Here is a 22,690-nt window from a genome sequence, read left to right as displayed (position 1 = left end):
CACAGACTGTTGCACCTGCTGTTGCCACAAAATAATCTTAACATTAAGGCTGTAATTACAGTTGTCTTCATCCAAAATAAGGGAATAAATTAACAGTCAGCAATATTTATTACACACTGGTATAAGGTACTTGATGTGCTAACCATTAAAACAGTTTCACAATAAAGCATTTTTTGCAAAGCTGTCATGAGATAATAACTTTCATTTCAATAAAGTTGTAAAAAACAAACAAAAAACCTCATCTCATACAGTTAAAACACACAAAGAAATGCAACCATCAACCATCTTCTCTAGATGTAAGACTGAAAATCAAATGCCCTGTAGCCCCTCCAGGGCATCACAACACAGACCATGGCCAGCAGGTATGAGAAAAGACAAGAAAAGAAAACTAGAATCACTGACAAAATTCCTGATTTTAGAGATGAAATCTCCCCCTCACTGTGCTGGGCCCATTGTACTGCCAGGATCAGTGGGGCACTAGGATCCCTTAGAACCCAAAGGGATGCCCCTTGCAGGAACAGATGGAAAAACCAACCTTAAATACTGCCTGGGGTCATTGCAAGGAGCACTGGAAGCTCAAATGCTGGAAGAGAACAGAGCAGAGATGCCCAGACCCTGCTGCAGCAGCAGCATCTGGAACCGCTGGCTGCAGAACATGCACCACCTCCAGGACAACAGGGAGTTAGACAAACAATCACATCCAAACTGGCATGACACTTTAGGGTCAGAAAAGCCAGAATAACAGCAACTTTCCCATCCCCCTTCCATTTCTTAATTCGTGGTATTGAGTACACTTCTCTCACCATTTTTTAGCTAACTCTGCCTGGGAACCAAAGTATTTGGAAAGTAGGTCTCCTAGGAAAAACAACTCCTAACCTACCCAGCTGCCACCCAAAGTAACAGAGCAAAGACTGGAACTGAGGATAAAAACATTTACATTGTAGAAAGGCATGAGTCACTCAAATCTGTTATTACTGATCTATTTTGAGACCAGGTGCTTTGCCTGTAGCTCTCACTTTATCACTAGTGCAATACAAGTTGGTCTTTATCACCAGGATGAAAAAGCCAGATTCCTGTTTTCAGAGAATTAATCAAAGTTTGTAAAGGCCTTTTTGCATTAGAGAGATACAGTGGTAAAAAGCAATCTTACCAGTTAAAATTTTGTAAAACTTTCACAACATGCAGAGAAATATTAAGGCAGGAAATGGGAGAAGAACACTATTCAAATCTGGTTATATCAGACTGTAAGTAATCCAATGACATTTTATTTTAGAACATGATATTCCAATTTATTTTACTTGCCAACCAACTTTAATATGGGGAAATGCAATTTTTCTCTTACTTTTTTCCCCCTAAAATGCTACACAGAATAAGAGGAAAAGACATATTAAAAAAAACTTTCCTCCCTAAATTTTATTTTACTTCAGTGGATTATTTTATAAATGTAATCTTATTTGACAGCAGCTACAAGATTGAATTTCCCTTACATAACCACCTATATACATATTCAAAATTCCTGAGTATCAAAGAAGATTTTACACAAATAGAATAAAGAAAGAGGACTCACAGCTGGTAAGCAACCGTTCCATGGTTTTGCTCTGTTTTTTTAATCATTATACCTGTTAAAAAGCTCTAAGATGGTCTAAATCATCTCAGGAGATAATTATTACAAGCCTAATGAAATTTTATACCTTAATGCACTTAAATATTGCAACTAAAGACAAGATGATGTAACGAAGATAATTCAACTTTATACAATATGCTAATGTTTAAGCATATAATTTATTTGCTTCCTACTTAAAAGACCCTTAATATTCTTCCTCATTTCTTCAACATTCCTATAATCTCTAGATGCGTCTGCTCCAGAGCATCCAAGATCTACCAATATATCTCCACTTATGCCAAACTTGGAGTCAGGTGTTTTTTTAATATGTGCAGTACTACTAAGTTAAACTGCAGATAATTAGAATTTTAATATGCACTTCCCAATGGAGATAAATCACAATAGCCCATCTCCAGTAGCAGTTGTCTGTATGCTTCATGTGGGCAGCTGGTTATTCTGCCAGAGAGCTGAGTGAAAAAGCCAATTGAAAAGATGGGCATCTTTTCCTGCCTGGTCTAGCAGAGATACAGGAAGATTAGGAAGGAACAGTTGATGGAACTTAGATATAAAATGTACAAATATTGAAAGATTTCTACAAGGTAAATTGCTTTTGCTGCTTCAAGATGTGCAATTTCCCAAATTCCCTGTTGTTCTACAGGGTTTATTTTATTGTCCTACAGAAGAAAAAAACCCCCAAAACAAACCAACATTTCTCCATCACTTCCCTCTACCATTTTTCTTATGACACCCAGAGCAGAATAACTTCCATAAAAAATCTGGAATATTTGCTCCCATAATAATTTCAGATCTCAGATGCTTTAAAACTGGAAGGATGCCAGCCAATTTAGACAGACTATCCAAGGCATTGTAAGCAAATTAGTCTTTTCTTTAGAAGAGCTTCAAGAAACATTCAATTTATTTAATTACAGTATTCTGCTTTGTAAGCTAATAACAAATGGGTTTGGATACATGGTAGCACTGAAATTTTGCTCCAATTAAGCAACAGAAATCAATTAGTTGGAATTGAAGTAGTAAATCTTTCACTTGATCCATCTTTCCACATAAAAGCCTCTGGATTTTAATGCCTCCTTTGGTGGCTTTATCTGTTATCTTTTGCTTTATCTGCACACTGGGATGTGCACAGTTTTGTTTCAGGTGCTCTGCTGAGGCTTTTCAGTAGCACAGGCAGCCACTGCAGAGATTCTGCTTTGGGATTTACTCCAAACTCCTCATTTCCTGGAAAACACAGCTCAGAGTTTCTCATAACAGACAGCACTTATATTTTATGCTGATAGGGAAGATAATGAGTGGTAGTGAGACAATGTATGTAGGTAGCCAGAGTAGAGGACAAAAAGTTGGTTTATTTTTGGCCCATCAGTAATTAGCCATATATGAAATAATTAGAGCATAACGCTAACATCAATTGCTGCATTAGCTTCCTGAATAGGTACCAAAAAAATGCCAAGGTATCATCTTCCTTATACTATGAAACATATGTTTACAGCAACAAAAGGCAAACTAATCTACTCTTTTGTACATGTCATTGATGAAATTTATGCCGCTCTTCCACAACATTAAATTTAATATGACCTTTCTGAGGTCTTTTGCAAGACTTCTTCAAAGGAAGGTAACTTTCTGTGCTCTTCAGTACCTCTTTAACAGTCATGTTTTGAGTTATCAGTAAAATCCAGCTAAGGCAATGTGGTCTATGACAATATCACCATGAGCTGAAGAGATGATTCTTTATCCTCTTCATTTAATTAAGTCTATGACATTTTTTGTTACCTTTTCTAGCTTGGTAAGTTCCAGAACTCCTTTAACATCACATTATTGCAATCAGAAGTCACTGAAGAACAAAAATTAATGCCAAAAATAAAGGAAGATTTTATTGTAATTAAAACAATTTGTGAGTATTTAGGGTTTTATGGGCTACTTTAACAAAAGAATCCAGTACCAAGGGGTGGTGTCCTCTGTGATGTAACAAACAGGTTCTCAAGGTATACACAAAAGTCCTGGCTTCAGAACCCAGACAGTTATTTCACACTAGAGATCCCAAGCCTCTCTGAGGTCTTCCCTCCAGTCCATCTTGCACAGATCCAAAGGCTGAGCTTTCAGACTCTTTTTGCCTCATCAGCTAATTGATTATTTCCTACTGGCAATGTAGTTCAATGGAATTGTTTGGGGTGGAAAAGACTTTTCAGATCAAGTCCAACCACTAACACAGCACCACCAAGTCCCCTGCTAAATCATGTGCCCAAGTACCACATCCACAAATCTTTTCATCACCTCCAGTGATGGTGACTCAGCCACTGCCCTGGGCAGCCTGTTCCAATGCTTGATAACCCTTTCCATGAAGGAAGCTTTCCTAATATCCCATCTAAACCTCTCCTGGCACAACCTGGGCCATTTCCTCTTGCCTTTTCTATTATTACTGAGGAGAGGAGCCTGAACGCCACCTGGCTACAACCTCAGGTAGTTGGAGAGAACAATAAGGTCTTCCCTGAGCCTCCTCTCCAGGCTAAATATGTCCAGCTGCCTCAGCCACTCAAAATACCTGTGCTTGGCCACACCACTGCTGATCCAGCCCAGCTGCCATTGGCCTTCTTGGCCACCTGGGCACCCCTGGCTCGTGTTCAGCCACTCTCACCCAGCACCCCCAGGTCCTTTTCCACGGGGCCCTTTCCAGCCACTCTGGCCCAGCTGTGGCACTGCCGGGGTTGCTGTGACCCAGGGACAGGACCCAGCACTCGGCCTTGTTGAACCTCAGAGCCCTGGGCCCACTGATCCAGCCTGTCCAGATCCCTCTGCTGAGCTTTCCTGTTGAAAGAGATCAACTCTTGTTGAAGAGATCAACCTGTTGAAGAGATCAACTCTTCCACCCAACTTGGTATCATCTGTAAACTGAGGGTGCAACTCATGAGACTCCACTTTCTAAAAGTAACATAATTTTTCCATGTATGAACTTTGGGGAGCAGCTCCTAGTTTAACCCATCCCACTAGAGAGTAATACCAAAACTGACCATGAAAAGGCACCTTGGATATCTAGCAATTTAAATTCTGTATTGCCCCAGCCTAGCAACAACTCTCAATAAATAAAAGAGGAATCCCCATTCAGAGGGCAGAATGAAGGAGATGTCATCATGAATTACTGCCATCTTCACTTTGCCTTCCCCTGCTGCAATGAAAGCATCCTGCATCCCCAACACATTCATTACTGAGTTGGCATGGATCCAGCTTTCTTCCCTACAGTTCGCTGCTGCAAATTAATTCCCTGACCTGCAATGCACAGCATTTTCATTCCACTCTGTCCACAGTCTTAGATAACAGGAGTTTCTCACAATGACCTATCTGACCCTATGTGAGCAAGTGGAAATACATGAAAAAACTTGTTAACGTGAGAAACTACAATTTAAGACTACAGTACTAAACATTATTAGGATCCTTTTTTCAAGGAAAAAATACATTTAAATATTAATCACTCCCTATATAAGATCAAATATGAAATGTAGAAAGAAAATACAATTCCTGTTAATGGAATACATTAAATACATTCCTGTTGATGGAGTTGTACTGATGGCCCAACTTACAGTCAAGCATTTTATATTTTATAGCCATTTGCTAATTATTCTGTAGTGACCAGAAGTTTCCCCCAAAATTATGAAAAGCTGTTAAAAGCCAACATTTAAAAAGACATATTTATTTTTTTTATTGATAATGAATGTTTAACTCTGCAGGTTTGTTTTTCACCCAACTACAACATTCTGCTGATCACCTGATTTACTGGGGGAAAAAAGGCAAATTTAACATCTGTGAACCAAACCCAACAGACAAAACACACAACTCTTATGATACTTATAAGTTCCTTAGTGTATTTAGAACAACCATACTCAAGTTCATTTGCAGTGAAGTATGGTGAAAACATATGAAAGGGTTGACAACTCTGCCTGCTTGCAAAATAAATGTTAAGATCTTTCACTCAATGGCAAATCCAAGTAGGAAGCAGATACCTGACACCAACTGTTTGAAGATGTCAGGCAGCAAAGAGAAGACATCTGTTAGGGCAATGCAACTCACACAAGTCATCACTGCTAGGAGTAATGAAATGACAAATGTTGCCATCAATTATAAAACAACTGAACTGGAAATGAAAGTCTAAGGGAAAACCACCCAAATTTACAAGCTCTGTGATGACAGGAAAAAAGTAAAGTAGATATGTGTATTGTCTCAGATTTAAACTTAATCTTGACATCATCACTTTAAAATGGCTCTTGTCAGTTTTTCTTTCTTTTTCTAGACTGGCACTGTCCCCACTAAAATTAAATTGGAAGACACTGCATAAAAGAAAATAATTTTCTCCAAATAAGTCTTAGCTCACTCTCATGTCAAACAGCCTAATCCTGGCACAAATTTCTGACTTTACTGCAGAAAGTCTCTTAAATACAAGCCTTATGAGAACTTATTTCTAGAGTCCACCAGCTCTGTTCCAGTTTAAAAAAGGCCTCAAACACAGATACAATTCAGAAAACAATCATGATTCCCTCCTCACCACAAATCAATGAGGAGCACCCAACAAGTTGGACAGAGTTTGCTTCTGGTTCTTACTTCTTCCCTCTGTTGTTAAAAGGTATCTTTGTCTGCTACAGTTTCTAAACTTTGTGACCACGAATGTTTCTTTCGGTCAACTTTCTCTTTCATCTCAGGGATTACCCTGCTGTCTCCTTCACTGACATAACATAACTAATATAATGTCTCCAGGGTTACAAATTAGGCAAGAAAGACCTGGCCATTACTTCAGCTAAAAGTACTCCTAGTTCAATCCACACTGTTTAACCTTTGTATCAATTAACAAAATAGCATCAGGAATAGATTCTTGCCAACTGCTAACCAATCATTAGGTTTCAGAACCCAGCAGGGAGTTCCTTTCACTTTTGGCTAATTTGTCTCCTTTAATGAGATCTATTTCCATCTAATTCTACAAGAAAATGTTCTTCAATGGACAGATGCAATCAAACAGGAAAACATCCCACCTCTGAACTGTCTCATTGTTCACAGTGATTATGGTACATACTCCCAGTTTGCTCCTGTCAAGGATGTTAATGATACAATTAGTACTTCACAGATAACTCACTGCCAATCCACTACAGCACTGCCCTCTGAGTTCTTCAGCAGCTCCTGACAGGTACCCTCTCCATCAAGGGATGCTCCTTGATGCCGACTTCCTTTGTAAAAACTGCTTCTCTTCAGCATGGATCCAATTCCAATAAAGCACAGAATGCAAGAGCATACATTTCCCCCTAGAGATTCCTTATTCTCATACCACTTAAACTTATCAGATAGCAGGAGACACCCTCAGATAAGGTTTTTTTTACCCCTGAAACACAAAGCCACTTTCCATCACAGACTGGCGTCAGGCCATTCTGCAGTGTCAGCCTTTGGCAGGAGACTCAGCCCTTATCTCCCCATCTCACCCACCCTGCAGTCCCTGTCCCCATGTCCCACCAGCACTCAGTGCTCTTGTGCTGGGGACACCAGGAAAGGGTTTCAGTGCCAGAGTGACCCACGTCATTTCACTGCTAGAGTTCACAGGCAGACTCCACAAATACGTGCATCAGTACAGCTGAACAAGTGTTTGCAATGTAAAGCTTACCACAGTTTATTTAAACTAGCCTTGGATAAGGATCTAAAACTTCAAAGCTCTCTCAAAGATGTGCTTTGAGGGGTGCCATGCATAAGTGTGGGAATAGGAACAAGAACAGTGTAAATTTTTAAACTGACGCTGCCAACAGACCACGGAATAATGCCTAAGGAATTATGTGTGATAACACAGAAATACACATTGGAACAGGGTTATTTTTATATAAAATCAAAGTTCATTTCTCTCGTTAGCCCATGCTCAACTACACAGCCAAGCAATAAAGTTAAGATATTTACTGAAACTAAAATGTTTATAACATTTCTACCAAGTGCCCAAGGCTTGCTTGAATCCAAGACTGGGCAGCCAACATGCAGAGCTGCTAAAGCTATCACAGACCTCTGACCAAAGCCACTCAAATTTACAGAAATGTTTCCTTCTGAAACCACTCTACGCCCTTCCATTAATACAGTTATAAAGCCCACTCATAACCCACAGCACTGGTAAATTTAAAAGCCTTTACCTGGTAGGAAAGAAAGAACACATTTAGTGTTAAAAATCAATGAAAAATCTGATTTCACTGAGTACAGAATTAATTGAGTTATGCTGAAGTTGCGCAGCTGCAGACAAATGACAAAAAAAGGCCAATTGTGAAATTACACCACAAATACAGAGTTATATCCAACAACACTTAAATTGAAAACCAAGGAGCCCAAATCTTTGGAGACTCATTCTAAGAGTGTTCGAGCTTCAAATAATTTCTACAGTGTGTGTATTTTAAATGAGTGGCCTAAAGTTCTCCTAAAAATTTACATCAAGATAATGCTGCTTTCCTGGTTGAGGAATCCCCTCATAATTTTCTTTTCTCAATTATACATTATGATATTTGCATTTCAGAATAAGCCAGACAACCACAAATGTTTTAATTAGATCTACTGAGAAAACTCATCACATTCCAGCTACAGGGTTAAAAGATTTTACAGTCAAATTTGCAAAATCCCTATGGAGGAATATGGTACAAATAATAAACAAGGCTGGCACTGAGGCCAGAGGTTTGTACAAATGTATGAAAATGAAAAATAATTTCTCATACCAGTTATCAGCTAAGTCAAAGGTAAACATGACTCTGAAAGCCTACTAGATTCCATCTCTGATTATTTGTGTCTGCATCAGACCCAAACAGAAAAAAGTGAACAAAAAACACCAAAAAAGACTTTTTCACAGTACCAGAACAATTCCAAAGCAAAAATAACCAGAGCTTCCATCACAAAGGCAGTTTAGCTCAGAGCCTCAGTTGCACAAATCAATTAAACAAGCTTTGCAGCCTCGAGAGGATCATCATTTACCACCTCTACATGAACTATTACTCTGTTTGGTTATAAGCCCTGTGTATGTGGAATAGCAACAACCTCAGCAGCAGTTACAGACACTGCAGGGCAAGTGAGAAACCAAAGAATACAAATATCTGCTGCTTGGTATTTGTGTAAGTCATCTTCAGGCACAGAAACCTTGAGACCTCTAGAGAACTGAAAATGTATTCTCAGGGCAAACCTAAGAATTTGCATTGTGTACATCATAAGTTAGTATCAAGAGCACTACATTTTCTGAATTAAATTCTGAGCCTTTCTCAGAACTATGGAACAAGGAGCAGTATGAACATGTAAGAAGTATCTAGCTTTATCTCTTCAGCAGGTGAAGAACCATGTACTTGGGGTAATGCTGCTGCTGCTCACCTCAACACCACTTGGACAAGTGTTGAAAAAATAGCACTACTCTAAAAAATGGAAACCCAGCAGGAGAGAGTACGTGGAATAAGCAAAAAAGGTAAGCTTCCTTAATCAAGAGAAGATTTTCTGCATAATTAATTTTATACAAGTACAGATTTCCCAAAGCCTTTAAAATGGGAAATTTTTATGAGTGCAAGCAGTGCATAAGCATGCAGGAACAAAGCCCACTGTCTGAAGCCTGCTCTCCAACAGCAAATCCATCCTTATCACCAGCTGTTTTCATATCAATCATTTCAAACTTCTTCGAAGCAACACTAGCTTGCTAATACATGTAATGCTTTCAAAAATTTATAATTTTGTTAATTATTGTCTTAAAGTCTGCATTATTTTTCACCAAGAACACTGTGCAGCAATGAGTTAACACAAATTCTTTCAAAAGGATAAATGGGAGGCAGAAGATAAACAGTGCATCTTTTCTCCAAAGAGAACTTGGAGTTATAAGGGAACTATTTAAGTTTCTCATTCTCTCTGGCTAATTATAAAGTTGCAATGATTGAACAAACCCTAATGGCCAACAATTTATTTTCTTCCCATCACCTTGAATTCCAGCCATTCAATTAGTAGTATATTGTTAAATTATACACTAATGGTAATGAAAGGGCAGTGTGAAATTCATCTTTTCTCTCAAACTCTAAAGCATTTTGCAATCCCTCCTTGCAAAATGCAGAAGTCCTTTTTGTGTCCAGTATTTAACATATATAGATATATATTTAACATATTTAACACCTAAAGGCTTTCATCCCAAGGTGCAGCAGGAGGATCCAGCAGGAGGAGCTCAAAGCCTTGGCCCAGCCCCAAGGATTTGGCATCAGTGGCATGAGCAGAACCTGTGGGATGAGTTCTGTGACTGCTGGAGGGGTGCAGCTCTCCAGGAGCAGAGGGCAGGGCAGGAAGGGGCATTGCTGGCTCTGTGTGTAATGCAGGGCTGGGATGCACAGAGCCTGGAGCTGGCAGTGGCACAGTGAGAACCTCTGGGGAAGGACTCAGGGACAAACAAATGAACTGGGGATGTCCCAGGAGGAGGAAAGTGAGAGGAGACCTCAGTGCAGTTAGAACTTCCTCAGAGGGGAGGGGCAGGCACTGATCCCTGCTCTGTGGTGACAGTGACAGGAATGAGGGAAGGGCCTGAAGTTGTATCAGGGGTGTTCAGGTTGGATATTAGTGAAAGGTTTTGCCCCAGAGGGCGGCTGGGCCCTGACGAGGCTCCCCAGGGCAGCGGTCACAGCACCAGCCTGGCAGAGCTCAGGGGGTGTTTGGACAATGCTCTGGGGCACAGGGGGGGACTCCTGGGGATGGGGCTGTGCAGGGCCAGGAATTGATGATCCTTGTGCCTTCCTTCCAACTCAGGATGTTCCATTCAAGGATTTCGCTAAATGAAAACTTACTTAAAACAACCTAACACATGAGAAAACCAGATTGCACAATATTCCACAAAATATTCTTCATAATAATCCATTATTATGAAATTAATTATTTCTTATTAAAAAACAGGCTTTAACTTTCAAGTATGTTAAGGTCACAATGAAAATTAAATTCCACTGCTAAGAACTGACTTGAAAAAAATTACTGGCTTGCCTTTTTGTCTTTCTTATCATACTTTCCCAGCATTAAAGGAAAAAATAAATAAAGAAAGGGGATTTTTCTATATGATTAAGTGAAAAGGCTTCTAGCACAGGAAAGAGACTTAATCCCCAAGTACAGAAACATTGCAAAATAAATAATTTGCACATATTGTTAATCTTGCTAACATGGAGCTACCACATCCATATGGAGAAAAGAAGGAAAATTGCAGCATATTTAAGTTATGAGACTACATAAACAATTCAGACTACATAAAAAATTCAGTGGCTGATACCAGAATCTATCTTTCTTTGCAACAGTAAAAAAAATAATTAAAATTTAGCCAATCACATATAGCAGAGCTGACAGCAATCCTCTGATGGCACTGCTGAAGAGTGTGGCAGAACTGTAAAGCCCCTGACAGTCAGACACATCACATTACATTAATTCCTACATAACTGGGTCTGGTACAGTATCTTACTTCACAAAGGCTCAAAAAAGTCAGCCTTAAAATGACCTGGCTCCATTGTCCTCATTTAGCCTCCAAATGTTCTGGGAATGACATCTCTGTGTCTCAGGCCCCCTGCCAATTCTCATTCAAGGTACCAAGGTGCCAATTGTTAGCAATATAAAAACTATGATCAAGGGCAAATAATCATACATTAAGAAATGAAAAATCATTTTATCTTTTGAAGCTGAGCATTGGAAGACTCCAATACCTCTGAAATTAAGAGCCTTCCATAGCTGGGTTCTCTTTCACAAAGAATAAATGTATTTTTAAATTTGAATACAGCTTGTGACCAAAAGAAGAAACTGTTCTAATTGAAGTACAGATAAAATATTAATTTTGCTCTTCTGTCAGCACCTCAAGTTTTATATGGATGACTACCTCATCCACCAAAGGCAGTGGCTTTCCACAGGAGTTTGCATGCAATGACTGTGGTCATCATGAGCAGATGGTACAGCACATCCTTGCATCACAGCTCTTTAGCAACAACCTATGGCTACCCCAGCATGCACCATTTAACATAATATAATCACATCCCTTTTTCACTGATAAAAAATTAATAGTGTTTTGTACACAAAGATAAGTTCTCTTTTCATTATTTAGCAACTTGTCAATCCAGATTGAGTTTCACCCTTGTGCATTATTGATTACCACCTGTGTTGTCATTTCATGCTACATCAACTTTTGTTTATTTTTAAATATATATAATAAGAAAACTCAAATGTCACACACTGAAGAGCCTTTCCATTTCCCACTACAGAGAAATCAATGCATGCTCTATGACAATTTACTCAGCTCAGTCATGTTTCTCTTCCACTCTGGAAATGTTACTAAGCAATTTGCAAACCCTGCAACAGCTTCACAGTTCTGTGTGATGGTGTTATGTTGGAAGTTTTGTTTGTTTGGAGTTAGATTTTTGCTGGCCTGTTGTTTTCATTTGTTTGGTTTTGTTTTGGTTGTTTGTGGTTTTTTTGGTTTGAGTTTTTTTGTGTTACTGTTGTTGGTGTCTTGCGAGGTTTTCTTAATTAAATAAAAAAACAATACAGAAATCTGCCCACATACATGAGGTAAGCTGCTTTGAAAGACAGCTGGATGCTATCCCCATCAGGCTGAAATTGGTAACCAGCCCCTAAAGTGACCCATGATCAAACACAATCACTGCTTTGGTCAGACACAACACAGTGCCAGACAAAGAGCTTCCCCACTTCTAGACTTGTTCATCCATCCATCTCCCTCTTCAGAAAGCAAATCACATTCCTAAGCTTTTAAGATATACAAAAAACATATTTCAAAGATAGACTATATATTTTCTTTTTGTGTAAAAATTTTGATTCAACGAGGCCAAGAGCAAGGTCCCTCCCCCTGCTGGGGAAGTCTAATGAGAGGTGTTCAGACCCATAGGAGGGGGCTTGGAGCTGGCTGATATTTAAGGTTTCTTCCAACCCAAACTATCCTATGAGTGCGATTTTAGCATGTGACAAAGCAGATTCCCCAAGTATGCTGCCAGCAGCACTGTTCCTTTACTCCTTGTTTGCCATATTCAATTTATATCATCTTTATATCCATTTACATCATCCACACCCCACAGTAAGCTCCCTCAGCCTGGAACCCATATTCCTTTATGGTGAGGACAAAGCTTTGTTTCCACTGACACTTGTATGTCAAACTCATTTCATAGTGATGCTTTCAGTTGTTAAATTGAGCTTGAAGAAATATGGAGATAAGTGTGGTTGAAACATAGCATTTTTGACAAAATTCACGACATATTTTGTATTGCTACAGAAACTGAGACAGACAAGTGATAAAACACAACACAGAAATATGATTAGCTTTCTCTGAGGGCTCCAACTCCGCAGCAACACTTACTTAGGCTACAGAGGGTAACAAAGTTCAGGTTCACAGGTGCCTCCTTCTCAGCACTGTATGAAGGAATGACCTACACAGGTGGCAGTCCACTAAAGACTGCATTTTACAGCCTCATGTTACAGCAAAATGGAACTGCTAAAGCTGAATTGGAAACACTGGGCTGCCAATTGCAGTAATTCAGGAGGTGTTTCCCAAGAAGGCAAACAGCAGGAAAGGAGTGAAGAACCAGTGTAATGTACTGCCAGTCAATGCAGTGTCCATCACTCCTAGCAGTGAGCCAGAAACAGTCATGTCTCACAACTATTATAAATGCCCCATTTTACTGTGCTGTGGAACAGTGCAAAAGGACAGCACAGCCAGGAGAGTCTATGGTTTGCTCTAGGTCAGTGCCCTGATGGAGCAAATTCCTCCCTTGTGCACTTCAGCAGATCAAGAGACACTGCTGAGACACAATCTGCAGGAATAACGCTGATAAAACCATGCTGGAGCTGACTCATGTGCTATTCTGAGACCTCACTACTGTACACAGAGAAGTAATTCTCAGTGCACTGAAACAGCAAGCAAGGACTATGATCCTAAAAACATTCTCACCTTCTATGCACAGGTTTGTTAGTGGTGAAGTCCTAACAAATCTCTGCTTTAGAAACAAAGGGGTTTTTTACTCTAAAACAAAACAAATGAACTTTTGTAATATTTAACAATAAACCAAACTCCATTTAAATAGCCAATAAATTGGTTTAAACCAGTTTACCAAGTCAACTAACAAAACACTAATCAATGTGAAAACAGCAACGATCAAAGCAAAATAATTTAGAGAATGATAGTGAATGCATGAGTGAGTAATTCAAAAGTGTACATGAGCTACCATCACTTCTTGTAAAATTCAATACTGTGTGATGTTGTGAAAAGCATAGCAAAGGACACCTTGTTATACCACTAATATAAAAACACTGCAATGATTTGTGTTGCAGGGAAGAAACCTCAGATGAACAAGCACTGCGTATTACTGAAGACTCACTAATGCAGAGACGTTTTTCTTAATAAAAAAAAGTTTTCCTTCTAGAACCATCAATCAAGTTCAATAAACCATAGTTTTACATTCTACCTACCTTTTGGTTCATTTAAGAAAAACTTACATGGCTTTTCATCATGCATCACAGCACACTTTAGATATTGTTCATCTTAACAGAAACCAGTAAAGAAGTGTTTTATTCTGTTGAATAGGTATTAATCACATAATAAATGCAAGATACTGTATTGATAGATATGTTATGATTTCACAATAGTTTACCACTGACATGCAAACAGCAAGGCAAAATGAGGGATGGCATTTTTATACTAAGCTACCACAACTGGAAAACAGTGTTACATCACATTATTGTGAAAATGAAAAGCTTTGAAAACCATTCTCTTACTCATCTTACCACTCTTACTCATGGATTATGCTACTCAGCATCCTGCTGTACAGTCAACCCACAGCATTTGAAAACCAAGCTGCAAGATACTGAGAAATTCTGAAGAGTTAATTTACGGTAAAAAGTGTGATTCTTATCAGCAGACAGCATTATGACAAAGCAGAAGACAACACTAAGAGCTGCAGTTCTTTACTAAGGATGCATCAACAGGCTTGAAGACTGCAGTTCTCTGCACATCCACAATGCACCATGTCTTCAACCTGCCTTGACTAATTCTGCCAGTTTTGTTAAGACAGAAAACTTGAAGTATGTCCTCTAGGAAGTGTTACATCCTTTAGGCAGAGATCTTCTGGTTTGTCTGTCTGCTCACACACTACAGCAAACTTGGAGATCTTTAACAAAACTATCAGAAGTTCAGAACAGACACAAGGATTTAAATCTTGACTCTTCAGATATGGTTAAGAGCCAACATCACACCCAACCTCTCTCCAAGAAGAATCACAGTTTGTAAGACTTGTTAGCATTAAAAAAAAAATCACATTAATTTAAAGGCATTTCCTCTCTCTGATAAAAATAAAATTGAAAAACATAATTTGTTAATCAGGCAGACACTAGCAGTCAATGATATGAAAATAAGCAACCCAGGAACAATGATTAATTTAAAAAACAGATGCCAAGATAGGACACGGAATTTTAGAAATCCTTGTCCCTAAAAAACACTAAAATCTGATAGAAATACTATGACTCTAAATTTCATGGAGATAAAAATTGGGAGTAATCTGGAGATCTTAAAACTACGGTTTCCATGGAAAAGCTAGCACAAAATAGGAAAAAAATCATGCAAAGACTGGGAGTCTGGTAAACTATGTTCTGTGGTCACAAAGTACTTTTCAAAAGCATTGCTTCAAGAGTCAGAAAGTGCACATTTCTAAAGAAAAGGTCTCAGAATTGCATGACAGTTTTTGCAGACACCAGAGGCGTTGCACAATGCAGCTGTTACCCTCCTTTTACATGCACAACCTTCCACCACAATTCTGAGCCCAGGGCTGGCTGTTGGTTCTCCATCACTCTCAAACCCCACCACACCTTAGGCTAAAACCAATTTTTCCTCCTACTGTGTGAAATTTGGTCAGGAAATATCTACATTTTGAGTCCTTACTAAAACACTGTTCCTTCTCTCATTTAGAAATTAAAGGACAAATTCTTGAAAGAAAACAAAAACCACTGCATTTACACAAAGTACTACAAAATAATGTAAAACCTACTTAAGCAAAGCCATTTTTGACATGACATTTGACCTATTCTACAGAACTTTTAAAACTACAAATTACAAAAATAGCTACATAAAAAATCCTCCATCCTTTCTTTCAGTTCTAGCAACAGATTGTTTTAGTAACAGCAATCTGTTTGGCAAATGAAATTACCAGACATCAGAAGATAATAAGAGTCACAAGGTAGTGAATCACTACAGAACAAGCCAAGCAAACTGACCAAGGAGCAGTCAGAGTCTGCATTTCCTGCACTCCTACAGGTGAAACATTCAGAGAAGATTTTTTTTTATTAGAACAGCTCTTCAGGTCTGCCTATACTACAGGAAACACATCAGAAAGCCTGTGTGCCTGCAGGGAAACAGGGAATAAATTGTCACTGCCAAGGATAAAACAACCAAGGAGATTTGTCTTGCACAATGATAGTGTTAACCCACCCTTAATATCAGGAAACCTTTCCTGCCAGTCTGGAAAGAATTTGAGTAGAAAGTTTGTGGAACATCCAGTACTGGAGGTTTTGCAGAAGTCAGATAAATATTTATGAAGTGTGGTTTGAGTACAACTGATCTGTCATACAGAAGACTGAAGTCTTCCCCTGAAGGCAACTTTCACATCTATTTTTTTTCACTCCAAGTCACAGCATTTTTAATTGTCAATAAACTTACAGCGTCCAGTTTGGTAATCCCTTAAACTCACATTTTTCTGTAGGAACAATACAGTAGGAAATTGTGAAGATATTCAAAGTAAACAGAAGTAGTAAAATTGTTTCTGACAGAACAACACAATCACTGTCTACTCTTTCTCTGTAAGCACTCCAAAAAGCTGCAATTTGTGAAATTTAGTTTTCTTGCAAGCATACACAGAGAACCTGACTGTTTTCTTTTCAACAGATTCAGCTAACCTAATGTGAACACTTCCTACAATGATCAGAGCACTTTTCTTGAAACTCATTGTAACATGATTAGTGATGAAATTTTTCCACATAATGAAGTTTAGTACATTTTATTAGGAGTAACAGGAAGAAATTTTAGCAAGGGTGAATCAAAATACATTCTTTACGCTTAACTGCATATTTTACTTGGAGATGTAAATGTATATTTATTACTATGGTCCTTCCACTTAAAATTGTCCTAAAGTGACAGCAAACATTTACTTTTCATACAGAAATCCTCATAGCACCTGAGCATCATGTATTTTGGACTTGAACCTACTCCAGTTTAAATTGTAATTCTTGGGTGTGACTGGGAGAAGAAATATCAAAGCATTCATGTAAATATGAAGGGTAGAAAAATGTAGATTCTTTCTACCTCTAAAAATCTGAATTACCTAAACACAACATAACCCTCTGAATGTTGTTCATTTACTAATGAAAAACTCTGAAATTCATGAGGCATGAAAGATGAGCAGCTACAAATGACATGCCTATTTTTTGCTACTTGAAATTTTGAAACATGCCTCATGCCCTGTAAGCTTATTTTATATAAAGGAAACAAAGTTATAATGTGCATTCTTATTCAGGGAAAGCATCAGCACTCTTAAATGAGATGTAGGAAATTTAATTTATGGGTAGTATTTTCAAGAATATACCCTTTAAAGTAATGAAAGGCATGTATCTAACAAAGGTTCATTTTAAAAAGCTCTGACAATAAAAACTAACTTATACAAAAAAAATTAATGGAATACATTAAATGTACATAAAAATCCCAGTGAAATCAGGAAGTTGCCACTTTGATTACCTGACAGGAGCGAAACTGGTTGACCAGCAGGGTACATCTCTGTGGGTCCTTTCTTCCATCCAAACTGTCCAGTTCAGCTGCCACTTGATTTAGTTCCTCATCAGCATAGTAGAACTGAGCAAGGAGCTGAGGGTCTGTTCTCTGCATTGGAGACATGGACAAAATTACCCCAAACCAATCCCAAAACCTAAAAACTTCAAAAAACCCCAAACCAATCCCAAAACCTAAAAACTTCAGCTAGTTGTATTTAGTGCGATTTTTTTGAACATATAAGCCAGATAAGCAGTATAGCAGCATGGAAAATAATGATATTGAGATTATTTACACTCACATAGAATTTTTTTCTACTTTGAAGAAAAAAAACTTCTCAAAAAACATCTCACATAATAAATCTGAGACATTACTCAGCTACCATTATCTCCAAAACCACCCTGGCATTCTCACTTCTTGTGGCATAATTATCTGGAGGAGTCAACAAGTGAATCAGAAGGTTTGTTTATTAAACAGAAGCAGACTTCAGCTCTAGGCAGAACAAGACAAAGATGCTCTCCAAGTTAAAACAAACTATACCCCCCAAACCTGTCAAGCAATGGGATAATCCATCAAGCACCATGGTAACCTTTGCAGCATGGTCTGGTCAGAATCCTCCCTTTGAGCATCACAAGAATGAAGCCACAGAAAAGAAAGGTACTGAATCTACCAGGGTCAGACAGATGCACTTCATAACACTAATAATAATATCACTAAACAAGGCATTACAGAGAGAAAATGATGTCACAAGCCTTTCAGGTGGCAATGAACAGAATCATCACAATGGATTTCTGGCCACATTAAATCAAAGTAACTATAATAAAAAAGACCGAACAAATAAAGGAATGCCTCCTCAAAAACACTGAGAAATATTAATAGTAAAGTTTTACACCATAAAATGATTTTTTTGAACATTAACAGCTAGGAGTTCTGGTTCCAACATCCTAATTGTAAGCTGTCAAAAATCTACACTCTTGAATAGTGTCTTCACTATAGCCCTGATATAAAGGTGCCCAGGGAGAAGAATAAAGCTTGTGATATATGGTCAGGGAAACAAACAAAATCCAAAATGAAGGATAATAAGAGGGAGAGCATGCAATTACTACTAAATTTTATGTTTAGTTCTAAATCTCTGTATTTATAGTCAAGCTTAGTAAAGCATTTCTTTAAGCATTCTCTACCCAATGATTTTATTATTTCTGATTTTTATGTTTTCCTTCAGCATTTATCCACAACCATTAAAACCCTCTAGACAATAAACAAAGATGCAGGAGTCTGTGTATGGAATTGTGACAAAGCATGACTGCTGATTCTTAAGCATCTAAATTGCATTGCAGAGGCAAAATAAGGCAATTTATTACGACTGGTCTCAAGCAAAACAAGCATGCCTGAGACACAGCTCCCGCGTGGCTGATTTTTTCAACTGGAGGAACAGAAGTATTAATTGAGTTCTCTCAACTGTGTTATGTTTGGTGTGGATTAGTAGTGTGATCTTTGATTAATTGTGTCAATCGTATGTGGTCCCTGGCAAGATGAAACTGCATGAAACTCTAAACCTCTTCACAGGGGGCCACTTAAAGCAAATAAAACAGAAGTTTACTAATTCAATTTACTGCACTAGGTAACAGAAAATTAGGGATAGTGCCATGTACAACGCCAATTTTTATTTTCAGTTTATGTAAAATATGGTTCAAATAATTTAATCCAAATTCCTTACTATTCTTTGGCAGAATGAGAATTAGCAATTCCCATGGTTAGGTACTAAAATTAATAGAAAGACTTAATTTGAAAACATCTCATGGAGATCCTACCACTTACCCTGGAGTTTGTTTCAGGAAATAATCCCATTACACAACAAATTAATGCATCCAAGCTCTTGTTTTGATTTGGTGGACTTCACCAAATTTTGCGTTATTCAGCATTAATTCTATTTGCCTATTTCTGTTTTCACTGACTGCTGTAACCCCTTTAACCATGTCACCACTGTGGGACGCACTTATGGGTTTGGGATTTCTGGGGAGAATTTTTGTTTAGTTGCACAGGAAGGTTTTCTGGACATGGTGATATTGCTGTTATCATCCCAACAGCCTTTTCAGTATCAGCTCTCCAGGCAGGAATCTCATTGTGCAAGTACACCTTGCATTCCTTCTGCCTAATTTCTCTTTATATTCCACACATTCAGCCCAATAAATGGCCCAGGTTATCCTGAGGATCTTTACTGCCAGCACAATGTATCACACCACTGGAGAACATTCTTCACAGATTTGAAACCATCATTTCATATATGGGTCAAAATTTGCTATCCTCATTTGTATGCTGTACACAAATTATCATTCCAGCCAGTACCAAAACAGGGATCAAAACACCACAAATTAAACAAAAAAACCTCCAACCAAACAAAATAACACACATTTAACCATGTTATATAATAATACACCATTATTTTGTGAAAGATCACTCACTGAATATTTATTTTAATGATTTTTACTTTGTAGTAAGTTCCACTCAATACGTCAGATAGCAAAATCAGAAGATGCCTGCCTGTCATCCACAAAGTCAGTATGAAACTGTCCATAGGAAAAAGTTGCAAGAACTACTGAACTGTTACATTCTGACTTTACCCATCAAGTCTGACCAATGAACAGTGACCAGGATTAGGTTAGTTCAGTTTATTGCATAATGAATTCTGATCTGATTTTTCAAAAAGGATTTAAATGGACTATAAGAGAATGTTAAAAAAGTCTTAATTTAAGAGACATGTTAGCCAGTTACAGGTTATTAGATTAATAACAGGTCTGTAGAATTATTTCTTGCATGTTATCAAAGGAAAAGTTGCCATTCTCACATCTTGTAAGCAAGCTGGTAGACCAAAACCAGGAACTCTCCCTAAAAAATAGTGACAACCAACAGAGAGGAAAAATTCTAGCACAGACTTCCCAACATGGGAAAGAGACCAAAAAATAAACTACCAACAAGAGGCCAGGGTGCCAACAGAACAATCTCAAACCACACAGTAATTCTGGAATCTAAGAATCATTTTGAAAATTGCATTTACAGACACAAGGGTGGTTCTTAGAGACACATTCCTTTTTGAAAGAAAATTGCAAGTACTTTTTGCATGACTTTTAACAGCAGCTTTCAAGTATCAATACCTCCTCTTTTTGAGTAACATAAAACATGTGTCATCTTAGACCTGACAGCAGCCCACAATTTGAACATTAAAGGGAAAGTTCTCCCCAGGTACCATGATCCTTTGTAGAGAAGTACAGATTTTCTTCAGGCTTTTTCTTCCACTGAGATTGCAACAGGAATGCAACCACCACCACCACAAGACGACAAGATAATCCCAAATAAGCCAAAGAAGAAACAGAAGCAAGGGAACCATGCAAATGAGCAAGATCCCAGCTAGTGATTGCACTATCTTCTGAAGCCTGCCAGCTGTCCTCTGGAAAATAATATCCACCATTTTTGAGCTGCTGATCTAAAGTCTTCAGAACAACAGCTAAAACCCAACCTTGCTTAAAATAAATTCCATGGACTTGAAAAGCTCCAGATCTCCCATTGCTCACTGGCACTCTTCCAGCACTAAGCATTTGTTTTTCTGCCACACACTCAGGAACCCTGACTTGATCCCTATGGAACAAAACTGTAGAGAAAAGCAATAATTATATGCCTTTGCTGATGGTAAATCTAGATTGCCTTTTGACATGGGAACAAAGTAAACCTACATCCACTGGGGTAACTTTTCAAGGAGCACTTGGTAAAAGGTGCATTTCACACAAATACTTGTATTTTATGACACATTGTATGAACCCCCTCACAATCATAGCACAGTATTTGGTGACAAAACATGTGCAATACTTTTAGCTGCTGCAGGGTCCAAATGACACAACCATTCCTTAAACAGGAAGGTTAAACATGAGCTCAAGCACTCCTATTCTGCTACAGCTCTAACAGCTGAAGTGAGAAGTTTTAGAGAGAGGCCATCATGTTCACATCAGTGGAACTGCCTTGCATCTATGCAGCTTCCTTTATTCCCCTGTGGTATGGGAAAGGGCTGTTTTACAAGTCTGGACAGTAAGGAGTTAATGCATGGCTATGCCTCAAACACCAATTTCTCACTCAAGTAAGAAAGTCAGAACAGGATGTGCCTGGAAATGGGGGCTGTGCAAACACAGGGCAGCACCTTTCTGGAGCTAATTTTCCCATTCAGGTCCATGATGAGCACACGAAATAAAGTGGCGAAGCATGGAAGTGGGGTCAAGGAGTGGACAGGGCCAAGAGGGGGGCTCAAGACTACCCAGGACCTAGAAGTGCTCCCTCACTCTTTTTGGGAATTCTCCATCAGAGCACTGTACACAGACCATAGTGTGGCATGAGACTTGGGGAATCCCACCCAGGAAGGGATCCAGGCATTTCCATGCCAGCTTGAGTGTACAGAACCTGACAAACTTTTGGTTTCATGGGTCCCCACTCCCAAGGGATCACATCTGTGAACACTAGAACAGCAAAACAGTAATCAAGCCTCACCACTGGACCCACAGGTGGTGTCATCTTTCCTCTCAACTATCTGCTCTTATCCTTCTCTTTCTTTTCCTCACATATTTTGTGGTATTTTTATACTTTCATAGAAGAGAAACAAAATGCCCACATAGTTTCCACTGCAACTGAATTGTTTTAAAATAAACCTGCCTCATAAACACACTGGTCACTCAGTGTCTTCTCACTGTAATTCAGCCCAAGGATTTTATTAGTAGGAATCTCAGCCTGCCTCAGAGGCAGGTCATAATAGTAGTGTGTCTCAAATAAGGAGAGTCCAGTTGTTCTCAGTCTAAATCTGTTGCCTACTACATTTTCAGGGAAAGGAAAGAGGCATAGGATCAACCTCAAAATTTCCAATCCTCAAAATAAGTACTGCCATTATCAGAGAGTCCCAAACATGAAAAATTACTGCACAGCACAGAAATTTTTTTAAAGGAACTTCCCAAGAGAAAGCACATTCCCTTTAGGATGAGAATTCATGAAAGCTATAGGTTAGAAGCTTGCTTCTATCTGCAGTGTACAGAAAATAATGATTCTGTATTGGAAAACAACTCCTTGCACCAGGTGGCAATGTGGTCTGTGCAAAAGGCAGAATTAGGCCCTAGATATTTAAATAAAGGCACTGATGAGCCAATTCAGTATTTTCAAAACTTACAAATGATTCTGCATATAACTAGTTTTAAGCTAAAATTTTAACTAACTCCATAACATTATCTGGAAAAAAAATTATTCAAAAGTCACAG

General features: G+C 38.5%; 1 protein-coding gene across 4 annotated transcripts in view; it reads right to left on the bottom strand.

Moving 5' to 3' along the window:
• The window catches only part of ZFYVE28 (zinc finger FYVE-type containing 28), a 113,680-nt gene that overhangs the window by 63,063 nt on the left and 27,927 nt on the right, over nt 1-22,690 (bottom strand). For all 4 annotated transcript variants that reach the window (XM_058803372.1, XM_058803373.1, XM_058803375.1 and 1 more), the window contains exon 2: nt 17,376-17,516. The gene's annotated coding sequence lies outside the window, so the exon portion shown is untranslated. The remainder of the gene's footprint in view (nt 1-17,375; nt 17,517-22,690) is intronic.

The sequence above is a fragment of the Ammospiza caudacuta genome, chromosome 4 (assembly GCF_027887145.1).
Source record: "Ammospiza caudacuta isolate bAmmCau1 chromosome 4, bAmmCau1.pri, whole genome shotgun sequence".
Classification (NCBI taxonomy): domain Eukaryota; kingdom Metazoa; phylum Chordata; class Aves; order Passeriformes; family Passerellidae; genus Ammospiza; species Ammospiza caudacuta.
This window is presented reverse-complemented; position numbering and strand designations above follow the sequence as displayed.